The sequence below is a fragment of the Loxodonta africana genome, chromosome 14 (genome assembly GCF_030014295.1).
Source record: "Loxodonta africana isolate mLoxAfr1 chromosome 14, mLoxAfr1.hap2, whole genome shotgun sequence".
NCBI classification, from domain to species: domain Eukaryota; kingdom Metazoa; phylum Chordata; class Mammalia; order Proboscidea; family Elephantidae; genus Loxodonta; species Loxodonta africana.
This window is the reverse complement of record NC_087355.1, coordinates 36,694,324-36,715,930: the sequence shown is the minus strand read 5'-3', so window position 1 is coordinate 36,715,930 and position 21,607 is coordinate 36,694,324. Positions and strand designations below refer to the sequence as shown.

General features: G+C 40.9%; 1 long non-coding RNA gene across 2 annotated transcripts; it reads right to left on the bottom strand.

Moving 5' to 3' along the window:
• Window positions 1–8,536: 8,536 nt before the first annotated feature.
• On the bottom strand, window positions 8,537–21,353 carry LOC111750066 (uncharacterized). 2 transcript variants are annotated; one of them, XR_002785200.2, is made up of 5 exons: window positions 21,117–21,353; window positions 20,317–20,443; window positions 11,608–11,710; window positions 10,660–10,779; window positions 8,537–9,590 (listed from the first exon to the last, which is right to left on the bottom strand). It is a non-coding gene; the product is annotated as an uncharacterized LOC111750066 (long non-coding RNA). The 2 variants fall into 2 exon arrangements; XR_002785199.2 differs by having other exon boundaries at window positions 10,660–11,710.
• Window positions 21,354–21,607: the final 254 nt, after the last annotated feature.

The following is a 21,607-nucleotide window of genomic DNA, read 5'->3' as shown; positions in this document are numbered from 1 at the left end:
AGTAGGCATTCAAAAACGACAAATGTCATCTATGAATAAGCGGTAACATGCCATCTAGTAATAAAAGGTAACATGTACTGAGCACTTACTATCTCCCAGGCAATGTTCTGAATGTATTAGGCTTAAAAATAAAATAAAGAATTTCCTGTACTTCTCTGTGTTACAATAACTAGTAGAATTTTGTTTTGTTCTCACACCCTTAATTCACACTTAAAAACTCATTATACTTCACAAAAAATAAGAATCATTGAATGTTAGAGCTGGAAAGAATCTTGAGCTTTATTATAGAGATAGGTACCACGAGAGGCAAACTAGTTATTTTCCATTAAGTATTTTATTTATGTAATGGGTTTATTATTATTTTAAAACAAATTATGAAATATTTGCCTATTCAGTTGTATTTTCATCTGAATCTTACCATGGAACTCATTTTACCCTGGCCCATTTTAGCACAACCTGGCAAGATCTATGAAAAAGAAACATGTTAATATTTTTCCAACTGCAAACTAGTATTGTACTTCATCTGCCATGTTTTCTTGGACCCCTGTACAGAAGTGCTCACTCTATACTTTCCTCACAAAATGTCTTACACAATTGTCATAATACTGCATTCCTCCTACATCTGGTGATATTTATGTGTTTTCTTTTTTTTTTTTTTGAGATAGTCATATATATCCCATGGGGCAATGACATATTTCTTCCCTTCTTCGTCCCCGATTCTCAAATATTTGAGGCTTAATGCAATCCACCAACTAGCTAAAATTATCCTTCTGAACAGAAAAGATTCTTCATTCTGCCTATAATTTATAAATAATAATAATTTATAGATGTTTAAAAATGCATGCTCAGAGCTAGTCAGTCAGTTTTGCTTGAAATCAACTTTTCAAGGTGATGTGTGGCCTTTTTTTTTTTTACTTCAGGTGTGCATGGGTATGGTGTGTAGGCGGGTTAGCTTGTTTATTTAATTTTTTTAATAGTAGTAGATACCAGCTTTGAGGTTTCAGTGTTAGAGAGCACCCTTAAATTCTGAAGATACTTAAATGCTAACAGCTAGGAGAGTGCTGTAGGAAATTTTGTGGCAGCTTAATTCATGGCCTAGAACAGGCAGCTATAGGCCAGCTATAATTTAATAAAGTTGTTTTGTTTAGCAGACGTGATCTGTGGGCTTAATTTGCTTGTCCTTACGAAGTTGACTGAATTCTTTTGCTTGTCTCCTGTAATTTTCTTCCAGGTTATGATTGTAATAATAATTTATAGAAAACATTTCCCAAAATGTAGGTGCCATCTGCCATGCTTAATGCAGGAAGTCTCAGAGAAAAAAGGAACCGTGAAACCTACAGCTTGGCATCAGTGGTTAAGAATTTGCGTTTCATGGTCAGATAGGTCTGTGTTTATTTTATCTCTTGTTCCCCAGTGTGATCTTGGGCAGGGCCCTTAACTGTCCTCAAATAATAAACTATCAATTAGGCTTACCTCATACCACTGTTGTGCAGTTTAAAAAAAGGTAGGTTTGTTAACATTTTTCAATAACTAATTAGCACTATATGTTAGCCATTTTTATTATTTCATAGAGTATGGGAGCTAAAGGCAGGGAGGGAGAAGGTTAGGAAAAGGCTGATGAATGAGAAAAAGTTTACCATGCAAGAGAGAAAACAATAGTAATATTTTGCTAAGAGATTTTGTTTGCTAAACGTAGGATCAAGAAAGAAGAACAACTGACTGTAACAACTGAGGGAAAAAAAAAATAATGAAGATGATAAATCAGTTGCCAAAACATATGTTGGGTTTGGAATCCAAGTCAGAGATTTCTTGCCAAAATTGTGCCATTAGGCAAGCATGGCTTAATTTTTTAGGTCTGTATATATGTGTGGATCCCTGCTGACATAATGGTTAAGAGCTCGGTTGCTAAAAAGGTCAGCAGTTAGAATCTACCAGCCACTTCTTGGAAACCCTATGAGGCAGTTCTACTCTGTCCTATAGGGTTGCTATAAGTTGGGATCAACTCCACAGCAATGGGTTTGGTTTTGGGGGGGATATATGTGTATGGATTGCACCTCAACATAAAGAAAACAAAAATACTTGCAACTGGACCAATAAGCAACATCATGATGAACGGAGAAAAGATTGAAGTTGTCAAGGATTTCATTTACCTGCATCCACCATCAACACTCATGGAAGCAGCAGTCAAGAAATTAAAAGACACACTGCACTGGGCAAATCTGCTGCAAAAGACCTCTTTAAATTGTTGAAAAACAAAGATGTCATCTTGAAGTCTAAAGCGCGCCCGACCCAAGCCAAGGCGTTTTTGATCACCTCATATGCATGTGAGAGCTGGATGATGAATGAGGAAGACCAAAGAAGAATTGACACCTTTGAATCGTGGTGTCGGAGAAGAATATTGAATATACCACGGACTGACAAAAGAAAGAACAAATTTGTCTTGGAAGAACTACAACCAGAATACTCCTTAGAAGCAAGGATGGCAAGACTATGTCTCACATAGTATGGACTTGTTATCAGGAGGCATCAGTCCCTGGAGAAGGACATCATGCTTAGTAAAGTAGAGGGTCAGCAAGACCCTCAATGAGATGGATTGACACAGTGGTTGCAACAATGGGCTCAAGCATAACAACAATTTTAAGGATGGCGCAGGACTGGGCAGTGTTTTGTTCTATTGTACATAGGGTCCTTAAGTGTTGGAATCAACTTGAGGGTACCTAACAACAACAACAACATATGTATGGAGCCCTGGTGGCACAGTGGTTAACAGCTCGGCTGCTAAACAAAAGGTTGGCAATTCAAATCCACAGGCCACTCCTTGGAAACCCTATGGGGCAGTTCTACTCTGTCCTATCGGGTCACTATGAGTTGAAATTGACCCAATGGTAACACGTTTGGTTTTTGGGTTATATTTGTTTCATCTGGTCAGACCATGGATTATTTGGTTCAAGAGAATTAGGTTTCACCAGAGGCTGGAATGGAGGTGCAGCTCCTAGAATATCCCTTGAGGCTTGGCCTAGGGAATTTGCTTGTCAGGCTTTGTGGAGAGGCCCCAACCTCAGACTCTTTCAGAGACACCAAAGTTATCTTGTTTGTTTTGTTTTGTTAGGTGCCCTCAAGCCTGCGTAACAGAAGGAAGTGATGTCAGGTCCTGAGCCATCCTCACAGTGTCTTACAGGTATGGTAATGAAGGTGTAAGAAAGCAAACCTAGTCCGTGGGCAAATAAGAACATAATTTCCAGGAGCTTCAGCAATCTTGATCTACAGCCATCTCCTTTTTGTCACCGCCTCACAAGCATATACTTTATAGTTAAGATGTTTTGTCAGAGTCCTGGTAAATGCCGAGGCATATATTTTTCCTTTGGAGAAAAGCAAAAAAAAAAAAAAAAATTGTTCTCATGTGCTATTTTATATTTCTGTCTTGAATGACTTGGGAGAAAAAATGCAATACAGGAGTTTGAATTGTATTTGAATAAAACTCCTGGATCTTTATACATTCCACTAGAAAAACCTTTAAAAAAAAAAAAAAAAAAGTGTCCTACCTTGGGATATTGGAAAAGCAAAAGGGCCTGCTCTTACATTTTGGTGTTAATGTTGTTAGGTGCTGTTGAGACACTTCAGGCTCTTAGTGACCCTAGGTATAACATAATGAAATGCTACCCTGTATTGCTACATTTGAGTCCACTGTTGCAGCCACTGTGTCTGTCCATCTCGTTGAGGGTCTTCCTCTTTTTCACTGACCCTCTAATTTACCAGCCATGATGTCTAGCTCCAGGGACTGGTCCTGAGATAGGGAAGAAATAGGGACTGAGCTCCTAGGCAAGGAGCCCTGCAACACCTGAAACTTGCAACTTACAATACTTTGTTTTTGGCTAATGCAAAACCCCCATCCTTGAATGTGTGATAAGGAAAGAACAAACAAGAAGGACCAACCAGAGATGGTCCCTGAAATATGTGCAGACATCTGCAAGGTGACAGGCAGATGACTTCTGCCTGATGCAAGTACCTGCCACAGGAATTGAACCAGCACCACAGGAGGGACTGTGCAGGTGTGACACCCCATAATAAGTCCTGCAATGAATCCCAGAAGCCTCCAGGACAGGAGCCATCTTAGAGCCATCTTTGAAAGCTGCTGACTGCACAGCGTAGTTAAAAAATACCCCCTGCCAGATGGGCCACTTCCTGGTAAACCCCATCTATGCCATGAATAAACATAAATCCTTTCCTGCTCAAAAACCTTTAAAAACCCATACAAGTTCTTTGTTTAGGGAGATGGGGGTAAGCATTGCCTAGGCCCTCCTTGTCTCCGCTTGCAAGCCTCTTCAATAGCCTCTTGCTAGTGTGGAAAATTCTCCATATCTCACCTGCTCGTTCTTGACCAGTGAAAGGCAAGAACCTCCGTCAATTAAAGATGTAGAGGCACCGGCAAGAGTTCCTCCTGGTAACATGTCCAAGGTACATGAGACAAAGTCTCACCATCCTTGCTTCCAAGGAGCATTCTGGATGTACTTCTTCCAAGACAGGTTTGTTCATTCTTCTAGCAGTCCATGGTATATTCAGTATTCTTCACCAACACCATAAAGTTCAAAGGCATCAATTCTTCTTCAATTTTCCTTATTCATTGTCCAGTTTTTGCATGCATATGAGGAGGTGGCAAACACCATTGCTTGGGCCAGGTGTACCTTAGTCCACAAAATGACACCTTTGTTTTTTAACACTTTAAAGAGGTCTTTTGTAGCAGATTTGTCCAATACAATACATTGTTTGATTTCTTCTGCAGTCCAAAATTGATCAAACATGTAATCAAGATGCACTGATAATTACTGGTGATTGGAATGCAAAAGTTGGAAACAAAGAGGAAGGATTGATAGTTGGAAAATATGGCCTCGGTGATAGGATGCTGGAGATCTCATGATAGAATTTTGCAAGAGCAACGACTTATGCATCAGAAATACCTTTTTTCAACAGTATGAATGATGCCTATACATGTGGACCTCACCAGATGGAATACACAGGAATCAAATCGACTACATCTGTGGAAAGAGACCATGAAAAAACTCAATATCATCAGTCAGAACAAGGCCAGGGGCCAACTGTGGAACAGACCATCATTTGCGCATATGCAAATTCAAGTTGAAGCTGGAGAAAATTAAACCAAGTCCACAAAAGCCGAAGACCTGGAGTTAGAAGACCAAAAGAGAACTGGGCATTTCTCAAGCTTTGGGTTAATACTACAGTTCTAATTTAGCACATAAACTTGGCCTTTCTGAAATTCTTAATACTGCTCCTTACTAATATTTCAGATGAATGGGCAATGAAACTTTCTTGTATTTAAATCCTTCATCATAAAATGACTTTAGCTTCATTTTCTTTCCCCTCTATTAAATAATACATTCAGTTTGGGGAGTTCTACTGGCTGGCTGCATGCAACCATGGGTTGAATTACAATTGGGAGCACTGCTGTGTAAAATCAGATAAAACGTCATCTGGGTGCCTTAAAGAGAACACAAGGAAGGACTTATTTGCGTTTAGAAATCTCTCCAGGAAAACTTGCTTTTCATGGAAAAGAGCAGTAGAAGGAATCAAAATGTCTCCTGTGGAAATCTGAAGCAAATCACAATAGACATTTCCCATTGATGTGTAAACAAGGAACTCTGTCGCTTCAGTCATTTTTAAAGGAGGGGTAGGTCAGAAAACACTCACCTACTGATCTTTTTTGGATCACTGACTTGTACTCTCTAGCTCAGGCACTGAAAAGGTTATTTAAGATCAAGAAGAAAATAGTAATATGCCAACTCTAGATAAGGCGTCACCAGTAACATGTTAATGCTTATTACAAACATGTTACTGCTCCCAGATTTTGTCATGCTTGCCTTGGAGATTTATATGGGCTGACTCCATTCTGATGTAGGCTTAATAACTAAAAAGGCTTAATAGGCCTTTTAAAATCCCTTAATGTATGCTTATATAGTATCCACTCATTCACTCAACAAATATTTATTGAGTGCCTACTTGGTACCTGATGCTGTCCTAGGTATGTTGAATGCTGGCTCCCCAAATATCACCAATATGACCTGTTGATAACATCAGCCTGAGTTTACTGAGTGTATCAGTAAGTGTCGCTATGAGTCAGAATCAACTCGACAGCAACGGGTTTGGTTTTGGTTTGGTTATCGGTAAGTGTTGGGGTTAAAGTTGCTAAAAACAAAATTTAATCCTAACCCAGAAAACCCCTCCACAAAAACAAAAGAGAAAGAAAGTTTTGTTATGGAATGAGCCTTAAGCCAGAATGTGATGCATCACAGGCAATTCTCTAACGAGATTGTAAACACAGAAAGAAATCTTAACCCTTATATAGTAAGAGGGTACAATCAGTACATTTACATTTTAAAGATAATTGTTAATTTTCTAATTCTTCTGGCCTGGCCTTAGGGCTTGGCCGTCTGAGTTCATGTGCTAATCTCATTCTAGGAAAAACAGGAAGGTAGAGATTTACCTGAAGTTACATTTACATACTTTTTCGAAAGACAAAGAATTTAGAAGTTATCTAAAGGGAATTCTAAAGAAAGCAAAGTAGAAGGGGAGCTCCCCCTCTCTCACACCCCCACTCTTTTCACCCGGAGAATTTACTCCCTTTATTTTTCTTTTTTTGCGCTTAGGTAAAGGGGAACCCTGGTGGCAGTAGTGGTTGAGAGCTACAGCTCCTAACCAAAAGGTCGGCAATTCGAACCCTCCAGGTGCTCCTGGGAAAACTGTACAGAGCAGTTCTACTGTCCTACAGGGTCACTGTAAGTCCAGAATGGACCCGACGACAACGGGTTACTAAACCAAACCCCTTGCCTTTGAGTCATTTCTGACTCATAGTGACCCTATAGGACAGGGTAGAACTTCCCCATACCGTTTCCTAGGAGCATCTGGTGGATTTGAACTGCTGACCTTCTGGTTAGCAGCCGTAGCTCTTAACCACTATACCACCAGGATTTCCTTCAATGGTAAACATGAGGCTTAATTACAGTTGGGTAAGATCATATTAAGGAGCTCTGGTGGCGCAGTGATTAAGTACTCAGCTGCTAACCTAAAGGTCGGAGGTTCAAACCCACCAGCTGTTCCACAGGAGAAAAATGTGGCAATCTGCTTTTGTTAAGACTTAACAGTTTGGAAACCCTATGGGCAGTTCTAGTCTGTCCTACAGGGTCGCTCTCAGTTGGAATCAACTCAACAGCAACAGTAAAGACCATGATATAACAGTTTAGGATCAGTGGAAACAGCCAGGTGAGAATTTTTGAAACAAGGACTTCAAAGAATCTTCAGAGGTTAACTGTCTGTATTTCCTATTGAAGAGATGATTATAAACAATCAAGTTATATGCCTGGGCAAGAATCTCTTGGAATGAGAAAGTTGTGCTCATGAAGTCAGTGGAATAGTTAAGGTATTAGTATAGCCAGTAAACCGTGTACGTGTTGTTATCCGATTAGGGTCCGTGCCCTGGAGCAGTTGAGCCAATGAAACATACTCCAAGTCAGAAAGAGTGAGAACGTTTATTAAGGAGATGCATACATCACCGGGGACCCGGCAGCAACACAGGCTGTCTCTGTGGAGTCTCAAAGAGCAATTCTACGTTAGCAAGGGTTATAAGGGTCTTTGTAGTCCGCTGCCAAACATTTATTAGGCTAAAGACTCACATATCTGACACCTGGGCTCCTACTTTCCTGTGGGGGTTGTATGCCACAGGTAGCCCGGACAGAACAAAAGGTTATTTGCATCAGTTTTAAACAAAGAGCAAAGTCATTAACATTTAGTCAAAACAAAGTCATTAACAGAGGTTTGTGAAGGAGGCAGGCAGAGCAAGAGCAACTTATAGGTTTATTATGGCCTTAGTTACGTTAAGCTCTCAGTTGCCTGTTTTGAAAAAGTAGAAAACATGCTGGGTCACATATTCCCCCATTTGAAACTTGGGTGACCATATTCACCTACCCAAAGTTTCAACCTATTCCTTATAGATCGGAGTTTCAGGTGAAAGAGTTGGGCTCTCTGCCGGCTACGGGTTTGAGCCATCTATTGGACAGTTTGACTCAGGACAGAGAATGTCATCCCCACATATAAGCATAAACCGGAGATGGTAACATATTAAGAGGCCTATAACAACTAGTCTAATTTCACTAATAAATAAGGTTTTTAGCCAGGTAAAATCCAGCAGTCAAGAAAAATCAAATCTTTCATGAATCTTGTACCAGGTCCCAGCTATAAATACCAGAATATTTTAACTCTGGGTACAAGAGTATAAACTCGGATGAGACAGGACTTGAGGGCCAAGTTGGCATGTAACCCTCTGTCTAGACAGAAATCAGTAATGTTTAACACTTCTCTAGAAAAAGTTTTTTATCTTGTAACAGAGGTTGGGGGACGTTTATCTCAGGGACAAAGATTCCCTGGGCAAAAGTCTCTCTGGCCCCTAATAGTAGTCTTATCTAAGCTAGCATTAAAAACATTTTTATTTTTTAACCCTAGAAAGTCTTAACTTCAGGCCATTGATCCACTGGTCTTTCTACTCCTTGTCACTGTAGACCGGGCAGGGCTTGACTTGGAATGATGGATCCACGGCTTGACTCCTGCAAGCTTCCCAACTGTGTCAGTGCTGAGTGGTGTGGTAAAGGGTCCAGTCCACTTAGCTTGTAACAGGAGGTCCTTCCGGAGGAGCACCTGGTCACAGCAATTTCATGAGGGAACTTTTATCTGATATAACTGGGAAAGAATTTTGGTTACAGAAAGCAAATATTTAGACATCGTTACATTAGGGGCTGGGTGAAGAATCCCGGGGACAGTTGGTGGAGACAATATGGTCTCTTATAAAGTATCTCAAAAGCACTAATTTTAAGTTTTCCCCAGGATGCAGTACAAACTTAGAGGAGGGCCAGTGGCAGAACATCTGTCAGTCTAGGGCACAATTTACTAAGATGACATTTTATGGTCCGATTCATTCTTTCACCCTTTTCCGACAGATTGAGGTCTCCATGTTGTGTGGAGTTTCCACTTTATTCTTAAGGCAGTTAAAACCTGTTGACCTCTCTCTAGCCGTCTTGGTCCGGCAGGGAAAAGTCTCTGCCCATCCTGCAAAAGAATCTACACGCACCAGTAAATATTTCATCCGATGTTTAATTTTGAACACTTTACTAAACTTAAATTTGATTTTTCCCAAAAGCTGTAGTTGATGTACTGTTAGCCGACTGGAAGTGTTACCGCAAATTCTGGACTCAAGCCGCCTGCCGCAAGCCAATAGTGAGACAGGAGGAGGTAAGCAGCAAGAGGACTTTATTGAACACCGTGTTCAAGAGACACAGGGGGCAAAGTTTTCCCCACATTCTGTCTGCCCCAAGAGGACTACAAAAGGGCTTTATAGGGAAAGGGTCAGGGTTTAGAAATTCCCAGGAATGTTGATTCTTCTTCGAGGGGGACCTAATGACGAAGTGGCTTATTGTTGTCGCCTTGCAGGCCTCTTCACGCCATCCTGGTTTCGGTTTCGGTCACTGGACGTGTCCGGGTTTTGCTCAATTATCTCGGGTCCTGATGGTATCGCTCATCGTTTTTGTCACCTCGGAAAAGAAGCATGGTTTAATCAACAACAAAAATCTTGATTACCTTGTTTTTCTACAACGGAATTTGTTTTTCTACAATGGAACAATCGTAAGACAAATTCCAGAGTAAATAATCGACATTTTTAAAGACTAAAGATTTTAATCACAGTTTATACAGCTAAACTAGAAAATATATTCTCTCTTATTTTAATACTAAAACACTGCAGAAAATGTATTTTCACTACTTCAGAGGTGAGCCACAAATGTCCTTTTTCTTCCAATACTACAGTCACTGCATGAGGGACAAACAGGATATTATCATGTCCCAAAGAAATTAACTCAACTGCCTTTGATAATGTTAGTGGTGGCAACCGCGGGGAGGCAGGCCCACCAGCCTTTTGAGACAGTGTCCAGATTTTTAGAGAAATAGGTGGGCAACAGGGTGTCTCTATGGCCCCAAGAACTGGGTTAATACACCAACAGTTACCCCTCTTATTTTATTTATATAATTCAAAGGATTTTTGATAACCTGGCAGCCCCAGGGCTGGGGTTTTCTTTAACTGGGACCTTAAATCACAAAAGGCTCATTGACACTCAGGAATCCATTTGAAAGGATCTCTCTCTGCTCCTTGAATAGCCTGATAGAGGTTAGCTTGTAACTTTCTTAAAGATACTCGGACTTAAAGATACTCAGTCCAAAAAGTTTAAGTCTTTGTAAGAGTCTTTCTCAGACTTATTCTCTATGAGGAGAATATTGCAGGAATATTCCTCAGCTGAAGGAAGGTAATCGCTCTAGACCTTGGGCCAGCACTGTTCCAGAAACAGTGACAGAGTTCTTAAACCCTCGAAGTAGTACAGTCTAACAGAATTGTTTTTTCCCTTTTGTCCCCTTCCCATTCAAAAGCAAAGATTAGCTGGCTGTCTGCAGTCAGCAGGATACAAAAGAGTCTTTTAAATTCAAAACAGTAAAATGAGTACTGGAAGGTGGAAGGGCCTGATAGTAGGGCATATAGGTTGAGGACTACTGGGTATAAGATCTTCACAACTTTGTTAACAGCCCGCAAATCTTGAACAAAACAGTACTCACCAGTCGATGTCTTCTTCACCGGGAGAACAGGAGTGTGGAATGAGGATCAGCACTCCCACAACAGTCCTCACTCTAGGCATCCGGTGGTCAGTCTCTGCAGCCACAGTTGAGCCTCAATTTCTTTAATCCAAGGAGGCAAGAAGTTGAGTAACAGCTCTGCAGTCACAGGGCAGACAGTCCAAGCTCATCTTAGCCAGCCACTGGCCCAAACTCACAGGGCCCTGGCATCAACCACTCTTTGAACCATGGGTGAGATGGTAGCTGGGGATAGTACCGGTTGGGGGAGTGCTAAGAGATCTGTTTGCACTTTCCAGGTGTTTGTTGGCGGTACTGTCAGGGACAGGCCCTTTTCATCAAAAGAGATTTCAGCGTGCACTTTACTTAGGAAATCCCATTTCAAAAAGTGGGACTGAGCATTTGGGCTTGTATAAAAACTGGCAGGAAAGCTGTTTCTCTTATTTCAGTCTATTGGCTACAAAAAGTCACCTCTTTTCCAGTCATCCGGACAACCCAAGAACTGCTGGTGGAGGCAGTCCCTTTAGGCTTCTGGGTGAATACCAAGAAACCTGCTCCGGTATCAACCAAATACTCTACTGGCTATCCCGCTCCTGCGCTTTCATAGTTCTTTGAAAAAGCTTTTCCCCCTTTCAATCTTGCCTGGCCCTTTTCCATTCTTTTTTTTTTTTTTTTCTCGACCTTTTTCACCTGATCTCTGTTGGTAAAGATCTTAAATGTGTTCAGACACCAGGAACGGATTATGGACTCAATTATCTGAAGTGGCCCTTCTGCAGCAGGGACTGGCACCTCCTGGAGTGGGTAAAGCCCTCCTGGGGGAACTAGACTAAATTCTACCCCACTGCTAGTATGGGGTAGGGAGGGAGACCATATCTGCCCCACCTTCTCTCCCCCCCCTTTCAGCTCCTTCCCATTCTCATCTTTTGATACCACCTGGGAGGTGTCACAAATAGCGTTTTTCCAGGTGGGTGAATAAGAACATCCTCCGGTTCTTCATCTCGTATCTCATCATCATCATTCACCTGCACGAGAGGGGCTAAAACAGAGGCTTTATCCTTTTTCCATGCCATAAAGTCATAAAACATTTTACATACAGCTTCTCATCTCACTTCTCAGTTCCAGTACAGAACAGATAAGCTTCATAATAGTACCAAAATCTCCAGGACCATTTACAGACCACACTTGATTATGCAAAATATTAAGATGTCTACTAGTTAGGGAATCCCATCCTAAATAAGTCCAGCTCTTAGTGGACTCACAGCCAGAACCTTACCTCCTGGGTACCCACTTGCAATGGGGAACCTCACCGGTCTCTCGTCCAACCTCACGGGACCTAGTCACCCGTTCTTGGAGGGAGTCTATGAGAACCGACGCCCCTGTGGCTTTTACATAGGATTTACCACCCGATGCCCAGTTAGCTACCATGGCCAACAGAAACTTTCTCCCTCTATCAGAAGCTCGCTGCCACGGAGTCCTCCCCCATCGCCAGACCTCTGGGCCACCAGAGGTTGAGAGACCTCCACAATTCAAGGAGGGGTGCACCTTCTTTCTTCCCGGGTCCATCCCAGGGGCTTGGTCCTTAAGGAGACGGAACCAGGTCCTGAATAATTCGAGCCCCACGTTGGGCATCAAAAATTTGTTACCCGATTAGGGTCCGTGCCCTGGAGCAGTCCAGCCAATGAAACATACTCCAAGTCAGAAAGAGTGAGAAAGTTTATTAAGGAGATGCATATATCACCGGGGACCCGGCAGCAACCCAGGCTGTCTCTATGGAGTCCCAAAGAGCAATTTTACATTAGAGATTATATAGAATCTTACAAGGGTTACAAGAGTCCTTGTAGTCCCCTGCCAAACTTTTCTTTATTAGGCTAAAGATGCACATATCTGATACCTGGGCTCCTACTTTCCTGTGGGGGTTGTATGCCACAGGTAGCCTGGACAGAACAAAAGATTATTTGCATCAGTTTTAAACAAAGAACAAAGTCTTTAACATTTGGTCAAAACAAAGTCATTAACAGAGGTATGTGAAGGAGGCAGGCAGAGGAAGAACAACTTATAAGTTTATCATGGCCTTAGTTATGTTAAGCTCTCAGTTGCCCATTTTGAAAATGGAGAAAACATGCTGGGTGGTATTGGGGTCACAGTGTGGACAGAAAAAAGCGGAGGAGGACGGTAGTTCTGATTCTCAGGCACTTGGGCTCCACTATGGGTTTTTTAGTGGACAAAACAGATGAAAGTCCCTGTGTTTGTCCAGTTTACATTGTAGCAGTTTCGATCAACTGCAGATTTTGAACAAAAATGTATAGTTTAAATCATGGGCCAGTCACTGGCTTTTCTTGTTCATTTCTTTTCATAGTTTGATTTTAATATTAGCCAGGCACTTTCTTCATTCAGTCATGCACAAGGGTTTCGTGCCGTGGACTAGGCATGATAGTGGAACTCTGTCCTGAAGAATTTCACTGTCAAGTGGGCCACACTGACTTGAAAATAACTCTTACAAAGTAAGCTAGTAAGTGATTCCTAAGAAAGAGTTATTCATCTGATAAAATTAACATTCTAACCAGAACTAGATGGTGCCCAGCTACCACTACCCACCATTCTGATAAGGGCCACAAATAAATGGACCCTGATAAAATGGGAGAAAAATGTGGAATAGAACCTCAAATTAAAAAAAAAAAAAAATAGACTTACTGGACCAGTCGAGACTGGGGAACTCCCTGAGACTATTGCCCTGAGGTACTTTTTAAATCTTGAAGTAAAACTAGCTCCTGAGGTAAACTTTTGGCTAAGTAAGAGATAGACCAAAAAAAAAAAAAAACCCCAGTGCTGTACAGTAAATTCCGACTCATACTGACCGTATAGGACGGAGTAGAACTGCCCCATACGGTTTCTGAGGAGTAGCTGGTGGATTCAACTGCCAACCTTTTGGTTAGCAGCCAAACGTTTAACCACTGGGCAAACAGGGCTCCAAATAACAGACAGGCTCACAAAATAGAGAGTATTACCGGTGAGTACCATGCTCCTTTAAAAAATCACCTATACAAGACCAAATGGTCAACAATAACTTTAAAACAAAGATAAGAACATAAGCAGGTAGCGGAACTAGATTAATGGAAAGGAAACAACCAGAACAGAAATAATGAGAATGTTCATCCATCGTGAAGGATGTAACCAATGGCATTGAACAATTTATGTAGAAATTGTTGAATGGGAATCTAAATTGCTGTGTAAACCTTCACTGAAAACACATGAAATGTTAAAATTTTGTTGTTGTTGTAGCGTAGTATTCTGGTTTAGAAAAGTGTTGGTGTTGTTAGGTGCCGTGGAGTTAACTTTTTAATCACAGCAACCCCACGTGACGGAGTAGAACTGTCCCATAGGATTAATCTTTACAGAAGCTGATCTCCAGGCCTTTTTATTGGGAAGCCTCTGGGTGGGTTCTAACTACCAACCTTTTGGTTAGTAGCCAAGTGCTTCGCTGTTGTGCCACCTAGATCCCCTTAAAAATCAAACCTGTTGCCGTCAAGTCGATTCCAACTGATACCGATCCCATAGGACAGAGTAGAACTTCCCCACAGGGTTTCCAAGGACAGGCTAGTGGATTCAAACTGCCAACCTTTTGGTTAGCAGCCGAGCTCTTAACCACGTGTCACCAGGGCTCCTAAGGCTACTTAGTACTTACTTTAAAATTACAATACATGAAGAGGGAAAGTGAAATGGGTGGAAAGGCAAATCTGCAGGCTGCTTTATAACCGCCTCCAAGATTGTTAAATCTATTTCAAAGGGACCATGTATTTGAATAAGACCCACGGTCATTGTGTTTACTTGTTCTTATGACTAAGCATGAAGAAACTGCTACTGTAGTTTCTCCCCTGCTTCTCCACTGGGACCTGTTATTTTGCAGGTGGTTTTAACACTTAATCAGGAGTCACAAAATTCACAGGACTTCTGGAGCCTGAAGAGCACACAGGGTAAGGTGTGAAGTGGCCAGTTACAAAACAAGAAGATGGGAGCTCAATTTAACTGGGGAGTTTACATCCTGCCTAAGGGTATTCACATTGCCTGAAAAGGAAGATATAGGCCAAAGTATTTTCCTGCCAGTGACCAGATTATTGGTCCTGGTGGACTAGGATCTCCAAGTAGGTTGGGAGGACGAAAAATTACCATGCACTTCCTTGTTCTACCAGGACTTGTCCATCCCTCATTCTTGTTCAGAAATTTCACCCTACACCCCTCACCCATGCAGGAAGATCTCAAAACGTAAGGCAAGTAAATGTATCGCGAGCATTTGCTTTATGTAAATTTTAATGCAATAATCATTTCACTAGGAATTATCTTTACTTAGAGAAAAAAACCAAGCCTGTTACTGTCGAGTCAATTCCAGCTCAAGGCGACCACACAGGAGGAGTAGAGCTGCCGCATAGAATTTCCAAGGCTGTAATCTTAGAGAAGCAGACTGCTACATCTTTTTCCCATGGAGCTGCTGGTGGGTTAGAACTGTCAACCTTTTGGTTGGCAGCCAAGCACTTAATCACTGGAGAAAAGAGACTTAAAAAAAAACTTTTTGACATAAAGTATTAGTTGCTATGCTGTAATTAAGGCATATTTAATTTTTGTGCATCTTGTTTAATGTATACACTTCATATGTCATTCTAACTTCATATAGTGTTTACTCCTATCATAAAATTAAAAAATAATAGGTTTGTGTTCATAGATTAAGGAGACCTGGTGGCGCAGTGGTTAAGAGCTTGGCTGCTAACCAAAAGGTCGGCAGTTTGAATTCACCAGCCACCTGGAAACCCTACGAGGCAGTTCTACTCTGTCCTATACGGTCTTATGAGTCAGAATCAACTCCACGGCAATGGATGGGTGACACAATGGTTAAAGTGCTCGGCCGCTAACCATAACGTTGGCAGTTTGAACCCACCAGCCGCTCTGTGGGAGAAAGATGTAGCAATCTGCTTTCATAAAGATTTACAGACTTGAAACTCTAGAGGGTCACTATAGATGGACTCGACTCCATGACACACAACAACACCAAGCCTTTCTAAGGAGTTTCTCTTCTAGGAAGACAAGGTGGAGTGATAGAAAGAGCAAACTTCTTTTAAAGTGCTTTTAGAAAAATAAATAAAGCAATATATAAAAAAACCAAAACCCACTGCCATCGAGTCGATTCCAACTCATAGTCACCCTTTAGGACAGAGTAGAACTGCCCCATAGAGTTTCCAAGATGTGCCTGGAGGATTTGAACTGCCGACCTCTTGGTTCACAGCTGTGGCACTTAATCACTATGCCACCAGGGTTTCCAAGTAATACATACAAATTGAAAATAAACAAACAATGCAGAAATTTATGAAGTCAAAGCCCTCAGCTTCTCTTTCCTCACTCCCTATCACTATTTTGTGCTTACCTTCCAGATCTCTTTTTACGCATAATAAAATATATACAACATTGTTGTAACTAGTTGCCATGAATTGATTTTGACTCATGGCAACCCCATATGTACAGAGTTGAACTGCTCCCTAGGGTTTTCAATGTTGTGACCTTTAGAAAATGGATTGCCAGGCCTGTCTTCTGAGGTGCCTCTGGGTGGGTTCAAACCACCACCAACATTTTTCCAGTAGTGGAGTGCTTAACGGTACCTCCCAGGGACTGACTTCTATATGTATATACTTATTTGTTTTGTGTTTTTTTACAAAAATGGGATTATATTTTTACAATTTGATTTTTTTTTTCCCAATAATATACCATTGGTATCCTTCCATAATAGACTACCAATTATTTCTATATCTACAGAGCATTTCACAGGGAATGGGCCCTAACTTATTTTCAGCATTTCCCTGTTGATTGGGAGTTATGTTGTCATCAATTTTTGGTTAGCACAAAAATGGTTTAATGAGCATTTTACATATGTCTTTTATGAGATGTGCTAATATTCCTATAGCTGAGGTTACTAAAGGTAAAATTTCTGGAACAATAGGTTTTCTCCTTTTTTAATTTTGGTTTTATAATTTGGAAGGCAGTACCAAATTACCATCCAAAAAAAAAAAAAAGTTATGTCGGTTTGTACCCCACCAACAGTGAACGTGAGAGCTCTCTCCAACACTGAGTGCTATCTGTCAACAATGGCATTTGCACTAGTCATCTGGATTTACAGGAAGCAAGTGCTTTAATCTCAGCATGAGTTACATAAACAGAAAGGGGAATTTACTAAGCCAAATTTGAGAGGGACAGATAATTGCACTGGCTTTAGAGAAATCCGTGACTGGGGACTTGAATATCACCAGAGTCCACCCACACTCCCCCTCTCTGTCTTTCAGACCTACTTCTTTCTGCATATCAGCTTCTCCATAAGCTCTTCCCCTTAGTGTTGAAGAGACTACATCCTTCTGAGCACATATCCTAACAGCTCCATGAGCCAAGAGGAAAAGGGGATTCTTTTGTTTGGAAAACTGCCATTAATTGATTTCATCTCATAGTGACCCTAAACGACAGAGTAGAACTGCCCCATAGGTTTTCCAAGGCTGCAAATCTTTAGGAAAGTAGACTGCCACATCTTCTATCTGTGGAGCAGTTGGTGGGTTCAAACCGCCAACCTTCTGATGCTTAACCACTGTGCCACCAGGGATCCTTATACCTGAAGAAACTATGGCTTAACTTGCCCCAAATCATAATAATAACAATGATCACTGGTCACTTCTTTATTATGCGCTCATCACTTTACACAGATCAACCCATTCGATCCTTATAACACTTATGAGGAAGATAGGGAGATAGTATTCTTATCCCCATTTTACAGACGGGAAAACTGAGGCACAGGGGTTAAATGTATTAGACAAGTTCACATTACTAGTGAGTATCATAGCGAAGCCCCTGCTCTGTCCTCTGAACTATCCGGCTTCTGATTTATGTACAGAGTCAACGTGGACCCTCCATATGTATCTACCAATTCCAATGTCAGAATAGCCACTAATCTTTTAACTGTGGGTCCAAAAATATTTAACCATCATGACTCTCTCATCCATGTTCCTATTTCACAAGCCTTTAATGAAGGAGTAGATACAGACTTTCACTGACTAACCATACCAGAACAATGAATTAGCGAAACCCTGGATTCCACTGAACAACAGGTTTGGAAAAGCACAGAAGTAAAACACCAGTAAAAGATGTTTATGATGAGTTTTACCATTACTGGGATTTTATTTTTCTTTATAAAAAGAGCTCAGAAGTGCTCTGTGGAGATTTAATAAAAGGCTTTCTAGTTGTACAACCTTGAGTCAGTTGTATGAACCTTTCCCAGGCTGACTTTGGACAATGCATCACAAATTCCCTAAACAGAATATGATTTACATTCCAAGATTCAATCACCCAGTGTTGGGTGCTTCAAAGGACCAAGCATGGAAAGTGTTATGCTGGAGAGCAGGTAATGTGGGTGGCAGAACACTCCTCAGAGGAGAGAAGCTGGGAGTGTCAGGACTACAGAGAGGAAAGGGGGATGAGTCTGGCACTCAATTAACTTTATTTCATTAAATCCTTCCAACAAGCCCATGAAGAAGATAGTAGTCTTCTCATATTACCAATGGTAAACAGGTACCTCTAAAAACAAATGCAATGGTCTAGGACTAGAATAACCTCAAATCCACACATGAAGTTGGGAGTGATCTTTGCCATAATACACCCTACATCTTAGCATAAACAACATTCTGAAATTGTTTACAGGGCAAATGGATAATGTGTGTCCACCCTGGGAAAGAGCAGTAAGAGAATTTTTTACTGAATGGCTTGTTGCCACTACCGATGAAGCGTATACCCCTTTTTGCTATTCCCTCTACATTTTGCCTGTCAATTCTCCAAACCGTAATAAGTACTTGGCCAAAGCAGCGTACCTAGATCAGTGCCTCTCACGCCACCTGTTAGGATAACTAGCCCATCCTGAAGTCTCACCTATCATGTGCCAGGAAGTCATACCTGCCCACAGCTCCGACTTAAGGCCCTCCACTTTGGCCCTCTGCTGCCCCACACCCAAGTGGCTGACACCACTAGCAAGATAGGATTTTCCCTTAGTCATTGTTCCCACTAGTACTTCCTCCTCCTTTGGTGGCCTCTTCCTTCTTTATTTGAATTTTAAAACAAGTGAATATAGTATTTGCAAACATCTTTCTTTCCCCAGACTCCCTGTCAACATTCTGCTATTCTAATTTCATTTAGTAGCATTCAGTCACTCCATCCTAAGGCGGCAAAATAGCTGTAGCCACTTATGAGTACACCTGGAAATCTAACAATGAGATAAGCCATTTTATTTCACTTACTAAATAGAATTCCTAGCTTAGCACTTGTTAGTATTTTGTTTATTTTGCCTATTTTATTTTTAAATAGGTAATCACTCCTGTTGTTCAAAATCCAAGAGGCACAGAGGGTGTATATATTACAGGAATACATCCTTCCATCCCACTCCCAGCAACCAAGCTCTCCTCCTGAGAGGAACTCAGTGTTTTCAGTTTCTCCCCTATTCAATCTAAACATATTTTATGTTTATGTAGACACATAAGTATATGCATTACCACACTCAAAAATAGAGGAATTAGGTTTCACCTTTTCAAGGGAAGGTGGTCAAAGAACTTGTCTACGTATTTGAAAACCATCCCACACATATTATGCTTATACAAACAATCTATTCTTATTGCCACTAATTTAATAATAAAAAAAAAAAAACTACTCTCTCCATAATTTGTTTTACTTAGCAATATATTTTGTAGATCATTCCAACTCAATATATGGAAGGAGTCCCTGGCAGGTGAAAACATTTAAGCACCTGACTACTAGCGGAAAGGTTGGCAGTTTGAACCCACACAGAGGCGTCTCAGGAGACAGGGCTGGGGATCTGCTTCTGAAAGGTCATAGCCTGGAAAACCCTATGAAGCAGTTCTACTCTGCACACATGGAGCCACCATGAGTCAGAATCAACTGGATGGCAACTAACAACAGTATAAGGAAATGTCACTTTGTTTTGTTTTAGCTACATTGTATTCCCCTGTAAGGATGGGCATATCATAATTTAATCATCCTCTTACTGAGAGGCAATTAAGTTACTTCTAATCTTTGCTCTTAAAAATATTATCATTTCACACATGTATGTCTATGAAATAAATTACTGTCCTTAAAGTAGAATTGCTGGATCAAAGGATCTGTGCATTTGTGATTTTGATATATTTTGCCATATTTCCCTTCTTAAAGGATATTCCAATTTATACCCCACCAGCAGTATGGTAGGAGAAGCATCATTTAGATGAAAAAACATTTTCTCTGCATCTCAGTTCAAAGGATCTGAAATTGCAGCCATTGTCTTCTTCCACAGTGAAAACATGAGATTACAAATTACCTTCATGAATCTTTCTGTCGTAGCAGAGCCTAGAGTTAGAACTATGCAACGAAATCATTGTAAGTAAGCACAGATGACTAAATTGCCCTGTGCTGGCAGCAAGCTGTCTCCTAATATTTGCAGAATGAATGCTTCACCAACTCCCACACTCTGTCCCTCGCATCAGCTCTAACAACAGCACCACAGATTCCCTAGGTGGCAAAGCTGGAATATGCAATCATGTATTGATCCATGCATTTAAGAAATGTTTATTTCATACCTACCATGTGCTGGTGATACAGTGAAGTATAAATTCCCAGCCTCAGGCAGTTTAGAGTGAGATTACAACATCGATAGGGCAAGGCCAAGGTAAAGTCAAACCTCAGCACTGATGATGGAAGCGGAATCCTGCTGTGGAAAGAGACACACAGAAGCCCAGTGATTCCAGCAGGTCGAGGCTGTGTTTGTTGTCCTTGTGAGCTTATAGCACAGTTGCTGAGTGTGGGCTCTGGTTTCTCGATCCTCCTGCTTCCTTATCTTTAAAATGTGATAATTGTAGCAGCTCTTTCATGGGTTATGGTGAAGATTAAATAAAATAACGTGCAAATTTCTTAAAACTGATTTCTACATAGAAAATTCTACTAATCTTAGTTACAAATATTAATATAATACAAAATTATAACTAAATTGGTGTTCTTTTATGATATTGTTAATGTCATTTTTAATATTTTAACATAATTATTCATATTATAGTAATGATATTGGTAATGGAGCCCTGGTGGCGCAGTGGTTAAACACTTGGCTGTTAACTGAAAGGTCAGCTGTTTGAACCCAACAGCCACTTTGTGGGAGAAAGATGTGGCAGTCTGCATCCATAGAGATTACAGCCTTGGGAACCCTATGGGGGCAGTTCCACTCTGTCCTATAGGGTTGCTATGAGTCGGAATCGACTCAACGGCAATAGGTATAGGTAATGATATTGATAATATTATTTAATATTGTTATACAGTTACTTGTTAGTTACCTTACTTAGCCACTGCTGCATAACAAAGTACCCCCAAAACCTAGTGGCTTAAAACATTACCTCACAGTTTCTGTAGGTCAGGAATCTGGGCAAGGTTTAGCTGGGTCTTCTACTTCAGGGCCTCTTACAAGGCTGAAATCACAGTTTTGGCAGAGCTGTAGTTACCTCAAGGCTCAAATGTTGAAACATATACTCCAAGCTCTTGCTGTGGTTGTTGGCAGGATTCAGTTCCTTGTAGGCCATTGGCTGCAAGCTGCCTTCAGTTCTTTGCCACGTTGGCTTGTCCAACACAATAGCTGGCTTCATCAAGGTGAGCAAGCCAAGAAGGCAAGAGAAAGAGTGGCAGCAAGATAAAAGTCAGTCTCTTATAGTTTAATCTCAAAAATAACACCCCATTTCTTCTACCATATTCTACTCATTAGAAACAATTTTTTTTTTTTTAACCTACACAAGGGGAGGGGAGTACCCGAGAGAATGAATACCAGAGGGGAGGGTCATTAGGAGCCATTTTAGAAGCAGTCAACCACAATTGTTTTCCCCTAGGCTTTTGT